Source organism: Leucopleurus acutus (assembly GCF_964270905.1).
Source record: "Leucopleurus acutus genome assembly, chromosome: 5".
In the NCBI taxonomy this organism is placed as follows: domain Eukaryota; kingdom Metazoa; phylum Chordata; class Mammalia; order Artiodactyla; family Delphinidae; genus Leucopleurus; species Leucopleurus acutus.
In genome coordinates, this window is record NC_139147.1 from 91,982,191 (window position 1) to 92,007,662 (window position 25,472).

General features: G+C 36.2%; 1 protein-coding gene across 3 annotated transcripts in view; it reads right to left on the reverse strand.

Annotated features, from left to right (window-relative positions):
- Nucleotides 1–25,472, reverse strand: part of NAALADL2 (N-acetylated alpha-linked acidic dipeptidase like 2) — a 1,451,411-nt gene that overhangs the window by 951,972 nt on the left and 473,967 nt on the right. The window lies entirely within an intron of this gene.

The window sequence follows — 25,472 nt, forward strand, 5'->3', positions numbered from 1 at the left end:
TAAGCTCTATGAATACAGGAAGTTTTTCATACCAGGCACTGCGTTCTGAAGATTCTGTGCTTAGAATAGTGCCAGGCACATAATAGGCACACTAGAAATTTGTATAAGTGAAGAAAGAACAGGTTGAATCTTTTAAAACATCCTGAAAAGTGTAAATAAATATCTATTTTAGATTCTACTTAAATCTAATAAAGGTAGGTCTTTTTAAATAACACACAAAATAGTATGTAGAATCAAATTATCATAGCAAATTCCATTATTGTTTCTTATAATTTTTTTTTTTTTTTTTTTTTTTTTTGCCGTACTCAGGCCTCTCACTGTTGTGGCCTCTCCCGTTGCGGAGCACAGGCTCCGGACGCGCAGGCTCAGCCGCCATGGCTCACGGGCCCAGCCGCTCCATGGCATGTGGGATCTTCCCGGACTGGGGCACGAACCCATGTCCCCTGCATCGGCAGGCAGACTCTCAACCACTGCGCCACCAGAGAAGCCCTCTTATAATAATTTTGACCTTTAAAATTATTGGTATTGTCAAAAAATGCAATACATCTTCATTTAAAATTTTTTTAAATTATTATCAAATATTTGCTTCCCTGCCATTGTAGCGTTCTACCAAACTTAGCAGCTTCTAATAGCAGCCATGTATACTTGTAATAAAAATTTATGAACCACTACCTTTTCTAAATTCTAACTTTTTAATTTTTTTCCATTCTCTATCATTTTGTTATGCTCCTAATACATGCCAAGCAATGCACACATAGTGTGACAATACCATGACAGGTATAGTCAGAGACAGACATTAAATCAAAGATCACAACACCATGAGAAAGTCTACGGGCAGGTACTTGAATATAAAGGTAACTGGTCAACTAACTGCCAAGGGAGTCTGGGAAGACTTCCCAGAGGTATAACGCATCACACAAGTTATAATAATTATAAGGTCTGTCCCACCAGAATTAAAAATGCATCCAGTCTGTAATAATTTTTCAATGTTTTTCTAATTTCTCCCTTTTTTCTATTTAGACACAACATTCAGCCCAGCTGTAAAGTTCTCATTTTTTTTATGCCAATATCCTTGAGACAAATTCTTAAATATCTTTTTGAAACCATCATAGGTATAATGTGACTGAAGTATTTATATTAATCCTATAAATGTTTCCCATGAATTGTTTCTCAAAGTCATTCATTCTGAATCTTTTTTTTTTTATATCTAGGTCACATGAAACACACCATGTTTTCCAATATCTTCAGTTGTTGAGTATCGGTGATTCAAGCCAGAAAATGTGCTAACCTTGACATCACCAGGGTCACAGAGTATATTAGGACAAGGAAAGCTGATACTTTCTCTTAGTCCACTCAGCTGTGAAACAAACACTCTTGAAATCATTTTACTTTTGACTACTGAGCATCAAGTCCCCTGTAACCAAGGAAACAGCTTTCAGATCCCAGTTTTAACACACAGAAGGCAATTATCAGTCTGAGATAAGGGTCCACCCTCAGCAGCCTTCTTTTCAGTTAATGCATCCCACTCCTTCACCTTTCCTTAACCTGCCTGCATCAGTGACTTATAGCACAACTCTCTTCTGCCTCATATTTTCTCTGGTCTACTTGTGAGACTTTCCTATTTTAAAATTACCAGGTAATAGCAAACCTTCCTCCACAGTTGAGGCAAATTCTAAACTGCAGCCTTTAAAAACCATATGTCATAGAAACTAGAAACAATGAATGTCATTAACAACAACACAACAATTTGGTGTTAATACAGCTGGGAATAGTAGCCTAAATACAACGCAGGAATCTCTGAGCAGCTTAGCTAGGTGGTTCTGGCTCATGATATCTCGTGAAGTTTCAGTCAAGCTATTGATGGAGGCTGCAGTAACCTGAGAGGTCGACTGGGGTCCTGGGATCTTCTAAACTCACTCGGGTAGCTGTGGGCAAGAGGCTTCACTTCCTGACCACTTGGCCCTCCCCATAGAGCTGCTCATGACATGGCAGCTAGTTTCCCCCAGGGTGAATGATCCAAGGGAGACAGAGACAGAAAGTGAGAGTATGCACCCAAGACAGAAGACTCAGTATCTTCCAAAACCCAATCTCAGAAGTGATATACCATCATATATCACACAGACCAAGACTACGTAGGGATCTGAATTCTGGAAGGAAAGATCTGTGAGTCCTGGGTTGTGAGAATAAGATAAGTTAATATCTCCAAAACATAAAAACTGTATCTGGCTCATTATGAATGTTATGTAAGTTTTATATTTGTATCATCATCATCATGATGAGAGGTAAAGTTAGGGTAGAAATCTCTAACTGTGTGATGGGGGGGCAAGCCTGCAAGATATCATCTCATCCCCTCAAATGGTCAACAGTACACAGGACTATAATCCTAGTACTGCCCCTAATTATGGGATGTGAGGATGTTATTTAATCTTACTGCAGTTTCCTCATTTTGAAGATAGAGTACTAGAATTAAAACAAAATCTTCACTATCCCTTCTAGTCCAGGAAACCAATGATTCCACCATTTTTCCTTCCCCTGTTTAATGTTTCAGGAATGAATTAAAATAGGAAAAATACTTTTTCTCCCCATCTCACTCAACATCTTTAATCAAATTGTTATTATTTCCAGGGCATTAGATTTTCTTTTCCTAAATGGCAAGTCTATCATCTAGGTTAGCTAGAGGTACTTCTAACACCCTGGAGAGTTTTCAGGGAATCTGTTAAATAAAAATAGAATTTGTTTCCTTAATACCATCAAAGATTATGTTTCCCAAACTCCTATCTATTCACTAGCTGTAATGTTTTCCCATAAAGGCTATTAATATCTAGATGGTTTTCTTTCAGATGTTTTATTGTTATGATTGCATATAGAGACAAAACTATTTTCCGTATATTGATTCTGTATCCTGCAACTTTATTCAATTCTTCTTATTAGTCCTACTACTTTTTTGGTGGAGTCTTTAGGATTTTCTATATGGATAGGTAAAACAGAGAAGTCTCCCAACTGGCACATTTTCTTATAATTATATACTCCCAAACTATTAGTTAGGGTAATAACATAGAGAAACACTAAAATCTCAGTTGCTTCTTATTCATATTAATTTCAAGATAGGTATTCTTTTTTTTTTAACATCTTTATTGAAGTATAATTGCTTTACAATGGTGTGTTAGTTTCTGCTGAATAACAAAGTGAATCAGCTATACATATACATACATCCCCATATCTCCTCCCTCTTGCGTCTCCCTCCCCCCCTCCCTATCCCAACCCTCTAGGTGGACACAAAGCACAGAGCTGATCACCCTGTGCTAGCGGCTGCTTCCCACTAGCTATCTATTTTACACAAAATGGGTATTCTTGGCCAAAGGGTAACTCTTCCTCCAAATGGTGATTAAGAGACCCAAGTTACCTCCATCGTGTGATTTGCCATTTCTTGGTCTAACAGTCACCAGCAGAAGTAGAAAGAGGGGCCAAAAGGTATACCTGCTTCTTAACCACCCTGGCCTGGAAGTGACACTCAGTATACAGCCACTTAATATAAGACAAACTGCAAACTATAACCTAGCAGTGTTCCCAGAAAAAAGGAAGTATCAGAGTTGTACGTCAACTGTGTAGTATCTATGCTAATTCCTAATCACAGAAGAATAGAGCTAAAAGGAACTTTACCATCTTTCAACCACCTAATTTGATGGGTGAAGACCCTGAGGACTGTAATAATGAAGTAGCTTACCAAAAGTAAACAATAGGGTTAATGTAGAATAGAGACTTTACCACTTATTGCCTGATAGTGTATCCAGTTCACTCCATCTTAAACAGACCTTGTGGAGGTAGCCCCAGTCACTCCCAATCATCCACTAGAGTTTGCATCACTTTAGCAGCTACCCGACTTCCCCCAAGATTCCCATCGTCATATCAGCAGACCTAAAACCCATCATGGACTGGCCACGCAACTCAGAATGAGCACACCATTTGAGGGTCAATTAACCTTAAGCATTTGATACAAAAATGAGGACAAATCTTGTCAAAAGCAATGAATATCAACTCATAAACAAAGTAGCACAAGATACCTCCAACAAATCTAAGTGACTGGTTTGCCTTTTTTTTTGCCTCTCACTGCTGTGGCCTCTCCCATTGCAGAGCACAGGCTCCGGACGCGCAGGCTCAGCGGCCATGGCTCACGGGCCCAGCCGCTCCACGGCATGTGGGATCCTCCTGGACCGGGGCACGAACCCATGTCTCCTGCATTGGCAGGCGGACTCTCAACCACTGTGCCACCAGGGAAGCCCCTGGTTTGCCTTTTTTAAATGACATAATCAAACTAGAGAATGAATGCTTAAGCCCTATATTCAATTAAGTCATTTGGACTAAAGGCATAACTTTGGACATTTGATCATTGAATTTCAGAACCCTCATTCTCAATGCTCATGCAACTTCACTTTGCCTGGGATAACAAATCACCATTTATCATGCAACAGATATGCTTCCAGAACAAAATGCTACACTTTTTCAATTTACTTGCATTCCCCGGATCATCATTTAATGATCATAGCCACACTGCATACTTTGGTATCTTTGCCAGGGATTACAAATGAATCATCCAGCAGAGGGATTCTTCAGCGTATCATGCCCAGCAATCTTGTTAAAGTTTGGGGAATTGCCACACCAATGCCCCTCTGTGATGTTAATTCCTTGGAATAATTGCCAATTGTACATTTCTAGGACCTATGTGTAGCAGGCAGCAAAATGCACAACAGAATCTGCTTTACGTACAAAATAATAAGTTCTAAGATTAAGATCTATTTTTACTAGATTTCAAGGCATTTACAATGTCTATTTTCAGGTGGTCTATGTTCCTACATAGCCCAGTGAATAGCTCTCAAACAGTTTACCAGTAACATCATGCCAGCTGAGTCTCTAAGAGTCCCGAACAAACACATACGCTGCTGCAAAAGCAGCTGAAAATTGGCCTGGTTGCCACAAACTATAACTTGCTGTATTCCAATGTCACTAAGCATAATATCATGAAACAATTTTTAAGGAACGGTTGCCACAGTTACTCTCAAGGCAGATGTCCATCAAATTCATTTCACAATTTCTGAGTTAGACTTTTTTTTTCAGCATTAAAACACAAATAGAAGTAGATTATATGTTATATTTCAAGAGAATACACCCATACTTTGAAAATAATTACTTTTTGAAAAATACTTATTGCATAAACAATTCGTTGCACTGCTAACTGCTTATAAATATCTCATAACAAACTGAATATAAGCAATCACACCATCTACAAGCAACAGCTGATATAATTAAATTTACTATGACTGTACAAGATAGTCTTTACCAACTTCACACTGATTGAACATAAGTAGTCTAAATATTGAAAGTACTCATCAAGAATTACAATTTATTCCGGTTTCAACAAAACACATTACCCTATTTTTAATACAAGGAGAAAAAAAGAAAACAATGAACAGAAGAAATATACAAATGCAGCAGTTTTGTTATTTCAACTACACAATTCTACTTGCATTAGGATTTGTTTCACATCAAAGGTTCTCTGAGGAAAAACAAACTAAAGATAAATAGATTTGCATGCACATGCAATTAGTAACTGAATCATTCCATTTAAATTTAAATTTCAATAATTAATGCAGTAATAGAATCTTTAACTCTGGGGGACTAAAGAAGATAATTATGTAACAAATGTTGGAGTCTCTGGGCAATAATACCTGAATCTTATCCTTGCTTGGTATTTCTGACACTTTGGACCACCTACCTGGTCTCCTGTCAATTTGAAAACAATACCGTTCTTTGAATATATTCCTTCATTTATTCAATAAATAGTTGTTGAGCATCTAGTATATCCTAAGCATGATATTAAGTTTTAGTACTACAAACAGAAATATGGCAAGGCCCCTGCCCTCAAGAAGCTCACCCATTAATTAGACAAAAGCAGAATTCTAAATAAACAGTTACAATAAAGCAATAAAGGGACTCTGAGAGAAGTCTGAATAATGTTCAATGTTGAAACTAAAAGCAAGCAGCCAGTTCTATCTGGGAGAGACTGCCGACTGTGATATGGTGAAAGGTTACATAGAAGATGTGATGCACAAGATGAACAGGTGTTTTTCACAAGTCAGGGAAGTAAAAGGTATCCCAGAGAAAGGAAACTACGTTAGCAAACTATATCAGCAATGGGGAAAAAATTAGTTTGTCAAGGTTGATGCAGACTTTACAAGTTGGGGCACGAATTAATTAGACAGAGACAAAATCCTGACCTTCCTACCTTTTTTATTCTCCCTCATTGATCTAATTTAGACACACTGATCCTCAAAGCCATCTTTATTCAATTCATTGAACTTTCTTATTCATCTTTTCACCTTGAAAACAGCCAGTAGAATGAAACTATTCATCTGACACCTCTTAAAGTTAATAAGCTATTCATTTAAAGATTCCAAAGCAACCCTAAAAATAAACCAAAGAACAAAATATTACACTGGCCAATGGCATATATCTTGGTATGAACTCAAACGGATACAATCAAGTAATGACTTTATTTCGTTTCACCAGTTTAAAACTTCCTGTAGGATCTTCCTTCCCAGCGTCTAGATGCCTTTTTGGGCACAACTCATAGCTTAGGTTGCTTTAGAATTGTATAAGCATCATACTAAGTGAAGTAAGTCAGACAAAGACAGATATCATATGATATCACTTATATGTGGAATCTAAAAAGATGATACAAATGAACTTATTTACAAAAGAGAAACAGACTCACAGACAGAGAAAACAAACTTATGGTTACCAAACGGGGAAGGTGGCAGAGAGGGATAAATTAAGAGTTTGGGATTAACATATACTCACTACTATATATAAAACAGATCATCAAAAGGACCTACTGTATAGCACAGGGAACTGTACTCAATATTCTGTAATAACCTATATGGGAAAAGAATCTGAAAAAAAATGGATATATGTGTATATATAACTGAATCACTTTGCTGTATACCTGAAACTAACACAGCATTGTAAATCAACTATACCCTAATACAAAATAAAAATTAAATTTAAAAAATAATAATAATAAAATAAAATAAAAAATAAAAGTCATTGCCATTACCCATTCCCCCAAAAAAAGAATTGTATAAGTAAATCTTTTTAAGCATTAAAAGGTCCGGTCTAATCAAAACCAAAACATGTATCTCACAAACCATGACAAGCTTCTTGCCTTTCCCTAGCTGAGGCTTGACCTCATCTTTGTTGCCAGCAGGGAGAAAGAGGGGTTGATTTGATTTTTTACTCTCCAGCTCTTCTCTCCTCTTCTCCTTCAGACTCGTGCTGTTTCCTGCTCTTGCAGCACGGAGGTGAGAAAGTAACAATGAGAAAAGGCTGATGTCCTTCTCTCCTGGCTGTCAAGTCTCAGGGCTGCTTAAGTCCTCTCTTTGTAGGCCCAGCTGCTGCACTAACACCATTCTTTAGAATGAGGAAAGGACACTGTCACTTCTATTCTGTGGCCTAAGCTGATGCTATTAGAAAAACAACAACAACAACAAAAACCTATTAGACATCCTTTACATGTAAAGTAACAGAGCAGAGAGAGATGCAACAGAGAGTGAAGCTGCAGAAAGAAGGAAGGAACAAAACTGGTGAGAACTGATAGAGCTCAAACCTCAAAAAGGAGGAGAACTGGCTTGTGCTGAGAAAAGGTGTAAATTCCCCTTCAACATTTCCTTTGACTCCAGAGAATTGCTACCAAATATTACCCTGCTTCACCTCGGTAACCCCCATGTGAATCCTTAGTTCCTTTTTCCGCTGTGAACCTGTGTCCTGAGGTGCTCCTTGTATCCCACACACACTCTGTCAGAACCTCCAGTGGAAAAGGACCTCAGTTCAATGAGGGTCCACAATGAAGATGGAAAAACACTTGGACAAAACAAATTGTCTTTATCCTCTAGGGCAACCTGCCTCAGAAGCCCGTTGCCTCAGGCTCTGGTATCTCTCTTTTTCTCTATTTGACTTTGCCACTCTTGTCCACATACCACCCTCTCTGGCAAAGGTATGTATGAGTCAACCAGGCAAGCTTTGTTCAGCCAGTGTCTCTGTTTAAGGGCTATCCTCATTTGTTTTCTGCAGGAAATGAAGACAAATAAAGAACCAGACTTGGTAGCTTATCTCTAAGTGAATTCCTTATTAGATCTTCAAACCCTTCACTGCTTTCCAAAATTTAAAGGCAAACTCGAAGAGAATATCCAAACAGGTACCTGTTGTTTCAGAACGATGAGAAACCATAAGGAACCTCAGGGTCTTCAATGAGAAAATCAGTCTGGAAACCATCTTGGAACTTATTTTATTTGGCACTAAATGTGAAAAGGATTGCTTTTAAAATAATGAAATTGGTAGAATCTCCTGATACGGTACACTTGCCAACTTGTCAAATCTGTAGTGAATTATATTTGTAGTTTTATTTCAAGAATAGGTTATATATAGATAGAAGACAATGGCATAACTGATGGCCTACGAAGGCCATAATTTTTCACTTTACCATTTTCATTACTTGAATAACCGTTTCAATCTTTTCTAAGAGTAAGAAAAAATGTTTCCAATTACATTTCGTAAGGGCAATGAATTTTACCCTTTGAATTACATTTAGATTCATTAAGCATTTTTATAAGGAGCCTTTAAAAAAAGATAAATAGTATGTTATCGTTAACGGATGTAGAAATTTCAGAAATCGACACTACCCACAACTCAATCTGCAAATTCAATGAATTATCCAGAAGACATATACCCCAGCTCTTAAGTTAGAGAAACTTCAATTATGTATATAAATGTTTTATGAACTGCTCATACAATGTCTTTTAAGTCAGCAGATTCCAGTGACAGAAGAGTGATAACAGACTATTCACGTCATTGAGTTTTCCCATTCACATTGTACTAGGCAACTCTCCATGTTCATATCATTTTAACTTTTCTATTGTGTTCTTGGATCTTCATTTTCATGGTCCTTAAGTTCCATTCAGATGACTATTTACTGAATATACTAAATTATATCCTATTATAATAAAAGAAAAAATACACCAAAAAATATGTTCCACTATAGAAACATACAATATAGTATCTTAGCCGAACTTAACCAAAAAAATTATCCAGATGGCATGACCTCCTCCAATTTTTGATTCTTTTTAATAGGGTCTCCTGATATCTATTTATCAGTATTATCTAAGTGTGACTAAGTCTCATTGTTAATTAACAAAATGAAGTTTTAATCAATCACAATGTAATGCATCCTTAATATAGTAGCTTTCATTTAATGAATTTTTATGCAAATTTAACCTTTAATGGAGCTACTAACAGTTGCATTCAAGTTACATCTGCATAATATTTCCCAAATGGTTTAAAAGTAGTGGGAGTGGAAAACAACTAATTTTTTTGGTAATTAAAATGCCCCAAACATTGCATGTCAGGCTTAGTATAATTCTCCAGGGTCTTATTTATTTGTTTTGCCAGTACACACTCAAACTGCATGAGTATGACAGAGAGCTTGATCCCCTTCAGTGCATGTGCTGGAAGGCACATTGCAAATAGGACTGTTGCGAAATGGACCATACCTAATAGGGTCAAAGCCCCTGGTGAGATATGCCAAGGCCATATCTAAATAGACTCCAAGGAATGGTGACATTAAAATCTACCTGAGAGCTTTACTCTAAACATGATTGTGGGAGTAAAAGCCTTGTTAATAATTTAGCTTTAAGTTCTTTAATTTCCCTGAAACCTAGCCACTGGGGACAAAGTGTGTGTGTCTGTGTGTGTTTGGTGTTTATCAAGAAAAAAAAGTAATTAGAAAGTGATTAATTCCTCTTACAAGTAATAGGATTAATTCTACTTACAAATAATAGAAATATAGAGATACCCCTCTCTTTTTGCTGTTCTGAGAGTGATGTGGTAGCCTGCTCCAGAAGAAAGCTCACCACAGAGCCTGACACATGACAGGTACTCCATAAATGTTTCCTGAATTAAAAGACTGCCCAATGCCAAGGCCCAGGGGAATGGATACTGTTCACCTACTATGTGTAGTACGCTCATGGCTGCCTCCTCTCGTCCTACTCACCAACCAAACTTGTTTCTGTTGTTGTCTCACATTATACACAGGAAGCAACACTGACTTACATTGAAATATCTTCAAGATGGCACCATGAAAACACAGTATAAACATCCAATTCCTAAAATGCAAACTCCCTAAGAGTGGGGATTTTGTTTTGTTTTCTGATGTGTTTTTAGTACCCAGGACAGTGCCTGACACATAACAAATATTCAATAAATATTTATGGGAGGAAGGAAAGAAGGAAGGAAGGGAGGGAGGGAGGGAGGAAGGAAGGAAGGAAAGGAAGGAAGGAAGGAAGAGAAAGAGGAAGGGAAGGAGGAGGCTGGGAGAGAGGAAGAATGATCTGAATGATCTGTGTCCTAATGATCTGTTTCTCCACATACCTTTTTTTTTTTTTTTTAACCAGGAGTCAGTGTGGTGTAACAGTTGAGGCTGTAAGTTCTGAAACCAGATCTCATTTGAATCTTACCTCTTCTGCTTATTAGCCATTTGACTTGGGACATATTTCTGAACTTTTTTATGTCTCACTTTCCTCTTCTGTAAAAATGTAATCATTATAATAAGAGTAACTCCCCACAGGATTGTTGTAAGGACTAAATGTGAAAATATATTTAGCAGCCCTGAATGAACATTATCTCCTACTATTATGATCTATTATTAATCTCCCTTTAGGAGATGGCTCATCTATAATGTGATGTATTATTTATCATTCTCACTAAGACACATTTGAGAGTGAAAGGGGAAGGCACTAAAATGATTAAAAATCATCAGTTGACCTACTTCAAGTGTAAACTTGGACAGTACCAACCAATTAGTGACATGGTTCTGCTACTTACTGGCTACACCTGATATTAGGCAGGCTTTCCTATTCCCAGACCTAGACAGAAATATTTAGCAGAGACTATATTATTATCACTTCTACAAGCAACACTGTAGGCTCCGAATTAGAAAGTTAAATTCAGTGGGTTACAAATACAACCGCCCCAGCAACCTTCTTAACATCCCCCTGTTACTGTGTTTCAAATACTCCTCTCTACTACCCATGTGCATCCACCTTTCCCACTAGTTTGAGGGCAGGGCTCAACACTTCTAGAAAGGGGTGGCTCAGCTGCAATAGATGAGCCTATCAAACTCAATATTTAAGTCCAAATACCCCTGGCTTTATTCTTCAATCAATTATCTCTGAGATGATAGGGAAATTGCTGTCACATGCAATTTCTGTGTAAAATGTGGGGATAAAACAACTGACTTAAACTATAGTCTGAGAATTGTATATCAGGTCAGAATGGTTAATGTAAAAAGAGCTATGAAGGGGAATATTGGTTCACTGGTGAGATAAACATTTATTGGGTGCACACTAGGTGCTCAGTGCTGGAGATTCAAATGTAAAGACAAGGAACTTCTTGAGATGTTAAAGAGAAAATGAATGCAATGTAATGTGGTAAGTACCACATTACAGAGGAACAGATTATAATAGTGGTACCACAAAATAGGATCTGGAGGACCAGTGACCCCAAAGAAGTAGTATTTGGAGAATCTAAACAAGAAAATTTCACAAAGAATATGTTTGATTTTTGGCCATGGGGATGACTATGAGTTTGCTAAATGAATAAGGTAGGGGAAGGGCATTCCAGATAAGAGAAAAAGCCTGAAGAAAGGCATAGGATTATGAAAAATGATCTTAAATTCAAAAAACTAAAAATAGTTTTATATGGCTGCAACAAAAAGTTTGAAGCAGAGAATAATGAGATAAGGTTGTGAATCAATCTTGATTGTGACTGGACATCACCAGTAGTTTTAAGGAAGAAGAAACTGAGCAGTAAGAATAAAAATGTGATAATGGAAAGATAACTAGCAAACGTTATAAAAATATTTGGCAGCATTTTTGCTAGCTACTGTGAGGTAAGAATGATGTAACACAAGTTTATTCTGATTACAGAACTTAAAGATATTTTTGTACCAATAAGTAGAAAGAAAAAGAAAAGCTATTTAAGTGCAATTTTTTGTTTTATTACCTTAACTCTTTGTATTAACTTTATCTAAAGATATGTAGCCTCACATTCCACTATCAATTAAAAAAAAACGTTTGTAAGAAGAAGGGAAGGAAAACACATACACTTACTAATATCAGCATGAAATATCCTTTCAAGCATAACCTCCTTCCACACACTTAGAGGCAATGAATCCAATCAGCCTTTTTTTTTTTCCTTTTTATGGTCATCTCAGTTGGGTCATACCTGTTAGCATATTGATTCATAATATGAGCTTGGAAGTTGATACTTACCATATCATTTAGAAGGCTGTCCCTAGTTTGCTGTTCTAATTGGAAAAGATAATCATTACTACATTAGTCATTTTAGCCTTACCTCCTGTAAATCACATTCACACCTCAACTGAAAGTGACTCACGAAGGTATTTTTTACCCGTTTTGAAGACTTTCTACATAAAGTAGAGGCTTACAGGCCTTCAGTTCAGGAAATTAAAAAATTTGGGATTTTAAACATTATTTTCTTTTTTATATAACATTCTCTTTTCTTTATTACAGTAGAAAAATGAAAAGTACAAATTGGTAAATTCATTATTTACACTTTGGTATATCCTTCTACTCTTTCTCTTAATATCCTTTTCTCTATCCTTCTATCTTTTATCTAAATAGAGAGGAATGAAAATACATAGGTAGATGGATAGACATTATACACAGATGGATAAAGAGCTACTGACAAATAAATGAACATAGCTATTTGACACAAATGGAATTGTTATACATTGTTTTATAACCTACTTAAATTTTACTTTCATTGTACCCATCTTTTTGTTTTATTAATTATTTTTCTACAACACCACTTAATGACTGCTAAGTATGCCACATTAGGAATATAGTATAGATTACTCCTTTATAGTGGCATAATAAAATTGCTTCAAGTGGTTGACAATAAAAACAAAGTTGTGCACAACCTTGATATTTAGGGAACTACTTTCTAGAATTTACTATTAACCTAAAAAGGGATTTATAGTCTTCAAGAACACTACAAATAACTCTAGAAAAATGTCAAAAATGTCAAAGACCAAATTTTAAAAGGATCTTTGCTCTCAAAAAAAGAATTTCAATTTTCAACTCAATGTTTCTTGACTATGATGCAACATAGCCATATGATTCTATTCACTGTGATGAATAGAATCATGTCTATGTTTTATATAGCAATACATAATAACAAAAATCAGTTAACTGGTCAAATTAGCCAAACCAAGCATGTTTCCAAGTATTTGTAGACAACCAAAATTAGTGGTTCTCAAAATTTAGCAGACATAAAAAAATCTTTTGGGGAACTTTCCAAAGATACAGTTTCCCAAAATATACTCCTTTCCCTCAAAATTCAGACTCAGTAAGTCTGTGGTGAAACTGAGGAATCTGCATTTTTATCAAGTATGCTAGATCAGAGAGCCAACAAACTGTCTCTTTAAAGGGCCAGATAATAAATAAATATTTTAAGATAATAAAAATTTTAAGCTTTGGTGGTCTCTGTCACATTTGTTTTTGTTTTGTATTGTTTTTGTTATTGTTTGTTTTGTTTTGATTTTTACAAGTCTTAAAAAAATGTCAAAACCATTCTTAGTAAATTGGGGCATACAGACTCTGGGCCAGATTTAGCCTATTGGCTGTAGATTGCTGACCCCTGCCCTCAATGATTCTGAAGTAAGAGGTCAATGGATAATAATTTGAGAATTGCTGCCCAAGATCAGTGTACAAGGAGGATCCCAGGAAATGTGTGAGTGGGGTAGCTATATCAATATGCTATTTTTTAGTGCAAATTAGTATTACTGTTGCTCCATATTTCTTCTGGATAGCAATGGAGATATTTTTCTGTTGGATGCTTAGCTACCATAGCTAAGTGTTGCTTTGTTTGCTTTTTTTGGCCAAGTCCTAAAGGACAGACCAAAGATCATTGTCTACAATGAATTGTAAGGTCATCCTAGCATCCACTGTAAAAGGCACAATGCAATGGCACTGTATGTTGACGCCACGGTTCATTTGAGATGTTGGTTCTGGTCCAAATTCCAAGATTATTGACGGAATTAAAGTCAGTGCAGTGCAAAATACATTAAGAAGAGACAAAATGGCTGATTATGAACTTTGCTTTTTACATATCAATATAGAAGACTGTATTTTCCAATGATGCTTAAAAATATCTTCCATTACCCATGCTCTTCTTACAGTGTGATTTCGATACTCCTCTTATTGACAGGTGGTGTCAATGACAACCCATCCCACTCCTTGAAACAGGGCAGGACTGTATCAATGGCAGAAGTGACATTACGTGACTTCTGAGGCTAGGTCATAGAAGGCAATAAAGCTTCAGCTGGCTTTCTGAGGACATTTGCTTCTGGAATCTTGCTGCCATGCTGTGAGGAAGCCCACAGGAAGAGGCCATGAGTAAATACTCCAACTGACAGCCCAGGTCAGGACTCCCAGCATCAACTGCCAAACATATCAGTGAAAACACCTCTAGATGATTCCAGCCTCCAGCTGTTGAGTCACCCTAGCCATCAAATTTTCCCAGCTGAAGTCTCTGACATTATGAAGAGAAGAAAAGCCATTTCTACTATACCCTGTCCAAATTGCTGACCCACAGAAACCATGAGAGATAATAAAATTTTTTTGTTGTTTTAAGGCACTCAGTTTGGGGACGATTTGTTAAGAAGTAATAATAATTGAAACAGCGAAGGAGACCAATGTTATCCAATGTTATTCCCAGGGACTTTGATAAGTTTAAGTCATTAAAAAATTAGAATTCTACATGGAAATCCATGAATATGTAGTGCATGTATACTCCAATGTCGTTTTAGGAAACCCCAAAATAATCTATATATTTTTTTAAAGAATTAAAGTTAGTTGAGGGTTTAGTTGGAAAAAACTAATAATATGTAAGGTCCCATATGTCAAAGGTGTCAGATGTCTAATTAAATATAAGTATATCAAACGTTAAAAAAAAAAGAATTTCATAGCTATATTTACATTTATATAGATATATAAAAATTGATAATAGTCACTAAAATGGCAGTTAACCAAAATAAAATATATTCATTATTAGTAAATTAAGCTCAGCACAAATCTTATAATACAGGCAGACCTCCTTTCATTGTGCTTTGCAGATATTGCATTTTTTACAAACTGAAGGTTTGTGGCAACACTGCAATGAGCAAATCTATTGGTGCCATCTTTCCAACAGTGTTTATTCACTAGTAACTTTGTGACACATTTTGGTAACTCTCATAATATTTAAAAATTATTAATTATTATTATATTTGTTACGGAGGTCTGTGATCAGTCATCTTTGATGTTACTACTATAATTGTTTCAAGGTGTCATGACTGCTCCCGTATAAGACACCATATTAATCTATAAATGTTGTGTGTATTCTGACCTGCCATTTCCTCATCTCCCTTCCTCTCCTCAAGCCTCCCTACTGCTTAAGATAAAACAATCTTGAAATTAGGCCAATTAATAACCCTACAATGGCCTCTAAGTGTTCAAATGAAAGAAGGAGTCCCATGTCTCTCACTTTAAATCAAAAGCTAGACATGTTTAAGCTCAGTGAGAAAGGAAGCTAGGACTCTTGCACCAAACTAGCAAGTTGTGAATGCAAAAGAAATGTTTTTGAAGGAAATTAAAAGTGATACTCCAGTAAACACACAGATGATAGGAGAGCAAAATAATGATATCAGCAATGATATTAGCATTATGGCTGACATGGAGAAAGCTTTAGTGGTCTGGATTAGATCAAACCAGCCCCAACATTCCCTTAAGTCAAAGCCTAATCCAGAGTAAGCCCCTAACTCTCTTCAATTCTACGAAGGCTGAGAGAGGTGAGAAACCTGCAGAAGAAAAGTCTGAAGCTAGCAGAGGTTGGTTCATAAGGGTTAAGGAAAAAAGCCATCTCTATAACATAAAAGTGCAAGGTGAAGCAGCAAGTGCTAATGTAGAAGCTGTAGCAAGGTTTCCAGAAAATTCAGCTAAGATAGTTAATGAAGGTGACTCCACTAAATAACCGGTTTTCGAAGTAGATAAAACAACCTCATAATGGAAAAGGATGCCATCTAGGGTTTTCATAGCTAGAGAGAAGTCAATGCCTGTCTTCAGAGCTTCAAAGGACAGGCTGACTCTCCTGTTAGGGCCTAATGCAGCTAACAGGCAGCTAAAGGTGACTTTAAGTTGAAGCCAATGCTCATTCACCATTTCCAAAATCCTAGGGCCCTTAAGAATTATACTAAATCGACTCTGCCTGTGTTCTATAAATGGAGCAACAAAGCCTTGATGACAGGCATGTTTACAACATGGTTTACTGAAAATTTTAAGCTCACTTTTGAAATCTACTACTCAGATAAGAAGATTCCGTTCGAAACATCACTGCTCAATGACAATGCACCTGGTCACCCAAGAGCTCTGATGGAGAGGTACAATGAGATTAATGCTGTTTCCATGCCTGCTAACACAACATATTCTGAAGCCCATGGATCAAGGAGTAATTTTGACCTTTAAGTCTTATTATTTAAGAAATACATTTTGTAAGGTTATAACTGCCATAAATTTCTCTGATGGATCTGGGCAAAGAAAATTGAAAACCTTTTGGAAAGCATTCACTATTCTAGACACCATTAAGAACATTCATAATTCTTGGGAAGAGGTCAAAATATCAACATTAACAGGAGTCTGGAAGAAGTTGATTCCAACCCTCATGGATGAGGGTTCAAGACTTCAGTGGAGAAAATAACTGCAGATGTGGTAAAAATAGTACACACACACACAAAAATCTAGAATTAGAAAAGCAGAGCCTGAAGATGTGACTGAATTGCTGAGATCTCATGAATGATAAAACACTAATAAACGAGGAGTTACTTCTTATGGATGAGCAAAGAAAGTGGTTTCCTGAAATGGAATCTACTCCTGGTGAAGATGCTGTGAAGATTTTTGAAATAAAAACAAAGAATTTAGAATATTACATAAGCTTAGTTGTTTGATAAAGCAGTGGCAGGGTTTGAGAAAATTGATTCCAATTTTGGAAGAAGTTCTACTGTGTGTAAAACACTATCAACACCACTGCGTGCTACAGAGAAACTGAAAGAAGAGTTAATAGATGCAGCAAACTTCATTGTTGTCTTATTTTGAGAAATTGACACGGCCACCCAGCCTTCAGCAACCACCACCTGATCAGTCAGCAGCCACTAACATCAAGCTAAGATCCTCCACCAGAATAAAAATTACAGCTCTCTGAAGGTTCAGATGATGGTTAGTACTTTTTAATTAAGGCATATACTTTCTTTTCTTCAGGCATAATGCTACTGCACAATTAACAGACTACAGCATAGCATAGACTTTTATATGTACTGTGAAACCAAAAATTCATGTGACTTGCTTTATTGAGATATTTGCTTTATTGTGGTGGTCTGGAACTGAACCCATAATATCTCCAAGATATGCCCATAATGACTTAGAGATAACTGACAGCAGAATATATATACATACATAGTAGTATATATATATGTTTATCATATATATCAGATATTATTATTCATCTGCAATGATAATACCAAAAAACATCTGGAAACTAGAAGACCAAAGAAAATATAAGATTTAAAAGTTCTAAGACTTTTTCTAAGAACAGTAAAATTGTAAAGAAGAGTCATTAGCATCATTCCTAAATTCCATTTTCATTCCATTCTATTCCACATTCTGCTTATATCTGTTCTTGAGAAGAACAGTATCTCCCAGGGAATTTTTAAAAATTCACCATTCCTTACCATGGTCAGCATTTAAGAGAGGAATTGTTAATCTTAGAAAAAGGTCATATTCAGATTTGCCTATAAATTTGATCAAAATGAAACCATTAAATAGTAATCTTCAACTCTGCTTTTCTGGGAAGTCTTATAAATTTTCCCTTGCAAGGGTTGGGCTAACTTAACATGCAATCGTGTGCAAAGGAAGCATTCATGTTGCATTTGAAAGAAGAAAATGTTCAGATTTGCTTTTAATCTACAACCTGGCCAAAATAAGTATAACACAGAAAAATCAGCATCATGTGGTAGAGAAATTATACATTTGACCCTTCTGGAGATAAATGTACTGCAGATAAGTTAGGATGCTTTATCTGTATACAAGGCAATTAATTTATTTAAGCACAGTTACATATCAAGGATTTTATTTCGTTGTGAGCTGAGGTGAAGGGTTAGGTAAGTGACAGTTCCACCTTCACAACTTTTGAATGTTTATTTTTATTAAGTTCATATACTTCAGTAGCAAATCAACTTGCCTAAGAAATATCTACATATTCAATATGAATGAATATAAAATTGCAAGAATGTACACAGTTTTCATTGCATGTCAAAACATGTTAGAACTAGAAGAGACTTAAGTGTTCGCCTAGTTGACCTTCTTATTTCACATACATCTCCTTTCCATCTTCTTTCTTCCTTCCTCCCTCCCTCGTTTTTTCCCTCCCTCCTTTCCTGATACACTTCCTTCTTCCCTCACTGTTTACACTCTTGTTCAACAAATGTGAAAAAAAAAATCAAAATTACAGAAAAGGTTAAAATCCCTACAAATGAAACTGTTTAATAAAAGTAAATACATCCAAAAGTTACTATATACTATATCATGCACTGTCCTAAGTGTTTTTAAAAATAATGCCTCAATTAATACTTAAAACAACCCTATAAGACAGGTACCATTATTATCCCTTTTTAATAGTTTAAAAAACTGAGGCATACAAAAGTTAGTTTTCCCAAATGACACAGCTAGGAATCAGGAAAACAGGATTCAAATCTAGGCAGTTGTGCCTCCAAAATCTGCCCTCTTCACCAGAGGTTCTATTAGTGAAATTTCTGTCAAAGATTTTTTTAGGCCAAACACACAGTAATTAACTAATTCTAAAAAAATGGCATTCACTGGATAAACATTAAAGTAAAAAAGGAAGTACCCAAGGCCTCAAATTCTTGTAAGACTTTGGAAACCTGGAAAAGAATCCAAGGAAATGTAGGCAGAACTGCCAGAGAGAGTTTGTGAGATTGCTACTTATGTTTTCTATCTCATCCTGAAGAATATTTAGAGAATAAGGAGGAAGTCCTCAAGAGACCTCCAACTTCATTCCTCTAACTAATAAAAATGAAAATCCTCACTGGCCATAAATTTCAGGAATTTTAAAGCTAGATCTCCCAATCACAGAACCAAGCCATGATCAATACCCATTATTCAGTCTTGAATGTGTAGGGGCACAAGTGCTCCAAAGGTTTGAGAACTCTATTAAAGAATAAAAAAAGAAAGAAAGAAGAGTATCTTTGGAAAACCTCAGTGAATCCAGGGAATTTGGACAGCTCTGACTTTTGCTTTACAAAAGTGTTGTAACTCATCCTGCTGTCAAATTTCAGAGATTCAGGATTAGAATGTTAGATCTGGAAGAACCTCAGATAATAGGCAGTGCAGTAGACAGAAAATGTGGCATCAAAAAGATCTGAATGAGAATCTCTGCTTCTGAATTTACCATCCTTTGTGGAAGAGAGCTTCTATAAGACACTTTTTCTGTAAAGTAGTAATACCTGTACTAACCTTGTAAGTTAGTTACGAGGATTAAATAAAATTATGTTGTAAAATGTGGTTGGCCCAGGGCCTAGTACACGTAGAATTTTCACTAATGCTAGTTTATAAATAAAGAAATGGAGACATCTATACCTAGTGTTAGTAAGTGATGCATGATCTTTTCAGATCTCTGTTTTACGGAAATACAAAACCCCCCGAAACACAGGATATGTTTTTACTTTAAACAATATATTACCATGAAAATTACATTTAATACATACTCAGTGAACTTAACATAGCAATTAATTTCTAAAGAAATATATATATACTTTTTAGAAATATCTTTATATTCCACAAAAAGTAGGATATATGTATGGAACAAATATTTGTCTGTGGCATACAGATAACCTGAAAATTAAAATACTCATATAAAGAGAAATTACCTCTGAATTTTGCAAATATTGGCCTATAATACTACTTCAGCTTTTCTTAATTAAATGGTTCACATATAGGAAAATGTTTTAAAACCAGCCTTCAGACAGAAATCATAAACCAGCAGGAGATCAGCAATAGTTAGTAACTATTATACTCTGGCAAGTTGCTTAGCAACTCTGGAACTGCAATTTTTCAGGCTTTTTATTCAGCTAAGAAACATTTATTGAATATCTACTACACGCATGTTGCCAAGGAGAGACACAAACAACATCATTAAGGGAATATTATTTTTATCATTTCCTCCTATGACAAACTGACTCTAAGCAGTTTCATAACTTGCCTATAAGCTAAGAGGAGAAAAATGAAAGAAATGAGTTTGAATTCCAGCCTGATGGCCTCCAAAGACCTTACTGTTTTTCATCCTATTATCTGCTGATAAGCCCTAAATCGGTGCCTTTGGAATCACACCATAGTCTGACCTACAGATATGTAACTGTTTCATTTTTATACAAATTGTAATATCTATGAGAAATAGGGACCCTACTTCAGCTGTCTTTTGCGTTTATTTCCTAGAGCAGCAGTACTCAAAGAGAGTTTTCGGGGATGCTAATTGTTGGTAAAAGACTTGTTACTACTCCCTAGGGAAACAGGTACAGACATTGAGACTGCTAAAATTTTTATGACAATTTGAATACTGTTATGTCTCTTGAACTTAAAGTGTTTGGGTGTGCATTCTATATGTTTCATTTTTAAAACCAGATTCCTATCTCTATACCTGTCAAAAAATTTTTGGTTTTGTGCAGGTACATAAGAGCGCTGACGCGGGCGGCTTCCATGACTAAACCCAGTGAAGAATTCTATATAAACGTTCAAGAGTCTGGCCGCATATGCAGAGAATTACTCTTTTAGCCACCGGCTGCTGGAGACAGCCTCATAGACAAAATGCTCCCAAGTCAGCCTGTTCTAGCTGAAGAGCCATTGTAGACCCTCATAATCTGACTTCATGATGGAGACTGCCACATTCACTGCCTTGGTGCTTCGGCCAGGTGTCAGGTCTGATCCTCTGAGGAGGGAGAGCTGAGTTCAGGACATTGGACCACCGGAGACCTCCCAGCCCTACATAATATCAATCAGCGAGAGCTCTCCCAGAGATGTCCATCTCAATGCTAGGACCCAGGTCCACCAAACGACCAGCAAGCTCCAGTGCTGGACAGCCTATGCTAAACAACTAGCAAGACAGGAACACAAATTCACCCATTAGCAGAGAGGCTGCCTAAAATCATACTAAGTTCACAGGCACCCCAAAACACACCACTGGACATGGTCCTGCAAACCAGAAAGACAAGATGTAGCCTCATCCACCAGAAAACAGGCACCAGTCCCCTCCACCAGGAGGCCTACACAACCCACTGAACCAAACTTACCCACTGGGGGCAGACACCAAAAACAATGGGAACTACAAACCTGCAGCCTGCAAAAAGGAGACCCCAAACACAGTAAGTCAAGCAAAATGACAAGACAGAGAAACACACAGCAGTTAAAAGAGCAAAGTAAAAACCCACCAGACCAAACAAATGAAGAGGAAATAGGCAGTCTACCTGAAAAAGAATTGAGAGTAATGATCGTAAAGATGATCCAAAATCTTGGAATAGAATGGAGAAAATACAAGAAACGTTTAACAAGGACTTAAATGACCTAAAGAGCAAACAAACAATGATAAACAACACAATAAATGAAATAGAAAATTCTCTAGAAGGAATCAATAGCAGAATAACTGAGGCAGAGGAAGAGATAGGTGACCTGGAAGATAAAATAGTTGAAATAACTACTGCAGAGCAGAATAAAGAAAAAAGAATAAAACAATTGAGGACAGTCTCAGAGACCACTGGGACAACATTAAATGCACCCACATTCAAATTACAGGGGTCCCAGAAGAAGAAGAGAAAAAGAAAGGGACTGAGAAAATATTTGAAGAGATTATAGTTGAAAACTTCCCTAATATGGGAAAGGAAAGAGTCAGTCAAGTCCAGGAAGCACAGAGAGTCCCATACAGGATAAATCCAAGGAGAAACATGCCAAGACAATATATTAGTCAAACTATCAAAAATTAAATACAAAGAAAATATATTAAAATCAGCAAGGGAAAAGCAACAAATAACATACAAGGGAATCCCCATAAAGTTAAGAGCCGACCTTTCAGCAGAAACTCTGAAAGCCAGAAGGGAGTGGCAGGACATATTTAAAGTGATGAAAGGGGAAAACCTACAACGAAGATTACTCTACCCAGCAAGGATCTCATTCAGATTAGACAGAGAAATTAAAACCTTTACAGACAAGCAAAAGCTAAGAGAATTCAGCACCACCAAACCAGCTTTACAACAAAAGCTAAAGGAACTTCTCTAAGTGGGAAACAAGAGAGAAGGAAAAGACCTACAATAAGAATCCCAAAACAATTAAGAAAATGTTAATAGGAATATACATATCGATAATTACCTTAAATGTAAATGGATTAAATGCTCCAACCAAAAGACATAGACTGGCTGAACGTGTACAAAAACAAGACCTGTATATATATAGTCTACAAGAGACCCACTTCAGACCTAGGGACACATACAGACTGAAAGTGAGGGGATGGAAAAAGATATTCCATGCAAATGCAAATCAAAAGAAAGTTGGAGTAACAATTCTCATATCAGACAAAATAGACTTTAAAACAAAGACTATTACAAGAGACAAAAAAGGATACTACATAAAGATCACAGGATCAATCCAAGAAGACATAACAATTGTAAATATTTATGCACCCAACATAGGAGTACTTAATACATAAGGCAAATGCTAACATCCATAAAAGGGGAAATCGACCGTGACACAGTCATAGTAGGGGACTTTAACACCCCACTTTCACCAAAGGACAGATCTTCCAAAATGAAAATAAATAAGGAAACACAAGCTTTAAATGATACATTAAACAAGATGGAGTTAATTGATATTTACAGGACATTCCATCTGAAAATAACAGAATACACTTTCTTATCAAGTGCTCATGGAACATTCTCCAGCATAGATCATATGTTGGGTCACAAATTAAGCCTTGGTAAATATAAGAAAATTGAAATCATATCAAGTATCTTTTCCAACCACAACGCTATGAGACTACATATCAATTACAGGAAAAAAACTGTAAAAAATACAAACACATGGATGCTAAACAATATGCTACTAAATAACCAAGAGATCACTGAAGACATTAAAGAGGAAATCAAAAAATACCTAGAAACAAATGACAATGAAAACACAATGGCCCAAAACCTATGGGATGCAGCAAAAGCAGTTCTAAGAGGGAAATTTATAGCAATATAATCCTACCTCAGGAAATAAGAAACAGCTCAAATAAAGCTTGTTACCTAACCTTACACCTAAAGCAATAAGAGAAAGAACAAAAGAATCCCAAAGTTAGCAGAAGGAAAGAAATCATAAAGATCAGATCAGAAATAAAGGAAAAAGAAATGAAGAAAATGATAGCAAAGATCAAAAAAACTAAAAGCTGGTTCTCTGAGAAGATAAACAAAACTGATAAATCATTAGCCACACTCACCAAGAAGAAAAGGGAAAAGACGCAAGTCGACGTAATTAGAAATGAAAAAGGAGACGTACCAACTAACACTATAGAAAAGCAAAGGATCATGAGAGATTACTACAAGCAAGTATATGCCAATAAAATGGACAGCCTGGAAGAAATGGAAAATTTCTTAGAAAAACACAACCTTCTGAGACTGAAACAGGAAGAAATAAAAAATATACACAAACCAATCACAAGCACTGAAATTGAAACTGTGATTAAAAATCTTACAGCAAACAAAAGCCCAAGACCAGATGGATTCACAGGCAAATTCTAACAAACATTTAAAGGAGAGCTAACACCCATCCTTCTCAAACTCTTCCAAAATATAGCAGAGGGAGGAACACTCCCAAACTCATTCTATGAGGCCACCATCACCCCGATACCCAAACCAGAGAAAGATGTTACTAAAAAAGAAAACGACAGGCCAATATCACTGATGAACATAGATGCAAAAATCCTCCACAAAATACTAGCAAACAGAATACAGCAACACATTAAAAGAATCATACACCATGATAAAGTGGGGTTTATTCCAGGAATGCAAGGATTCTTCAATATATGTAAATCAATCAATGTGATACACCATATTAACAAACTGAAGCATAAAAACTGTATGATAATCTCAACAGAAGCATAAAAGGCTTTCAACACTATTTATGATAAAAACTCTCCAGAAGTAGGCAGAGAGGGAACTTATAATAAAGGCCATATCTGACAAATCCACAGCCAATATCGTCCTCAATGGTGAAAAACTGAAAGCATTTCCACTAAGATCAGGAACAAGACAAGCTTGCCCACTCTCACCACTCTTATTCAACATAGATTTGGCAATTTTAGCCACAGCAATCAGAGACGAAAAAGAAATAAAAGGAATCCAAATTGGAAAAGAAGAAGTAAAACTGTCACTGTTTGAAGATGATATGATACTATACATAGAGAATCCTAAAGATGCTACCAGAAAACTACTAGCTAATCAATGAATTTGATAAAATAGCAGTATACAAAGTTAATGCACAGAAATCTCTTGCATTCCTATACACTAATGATGAAAAATCTGAAAGAGAAATTAAGGTAACACTCCAAATTACCACTGCAACAAAAAGAATAAAATACCTAGTAATAAACCTACCTAAGGAGGTAAAAGACCAGTATGCAGAAAATTATAAGACACTGATGGAAGAAATTAATGATGATACAAACAGATGGAGAGATATACCATGGATTGGAAGAATCAACATTATGAAAATGACTATACTACCCAAAGCAATCTGCAGATTCAATGCCATTCCTATCAAACTACCACTGGCATTTTTCACAGAACTAGAACAAAAAATTTCACAATTTGCATGGAAACACAATAGACCCCAGATAGCCAAAGCAATCTTGAGAAAGAAAAACGGAGGTGGAGGAATCAGGCTCCCTGACTTCAAACTATATTACAAAGCTACAGTAATCAAGACAGTATCGTACTGGCACAAAAACAGAAATATAGATCAATGGAACAGAATAGAAAGCCCAGAGATAAACCCACGCACATATGGTCACCTTACCTTTGATAAAGGAGGCAAGAATATACAATGGAAAAAAGACATCCTCTTCAATAAGTGGTGCTGGGAAAACTGGACAGCTACATGTAAAAGAATGAAATTAGAACACTCCCTAACACCATACACAAAAATAAACTCAAAATGGATTAAAGACCTAAATGTAAGGCCAGACACTATAAAACTCTTAGAGGAAACCATAGGAAG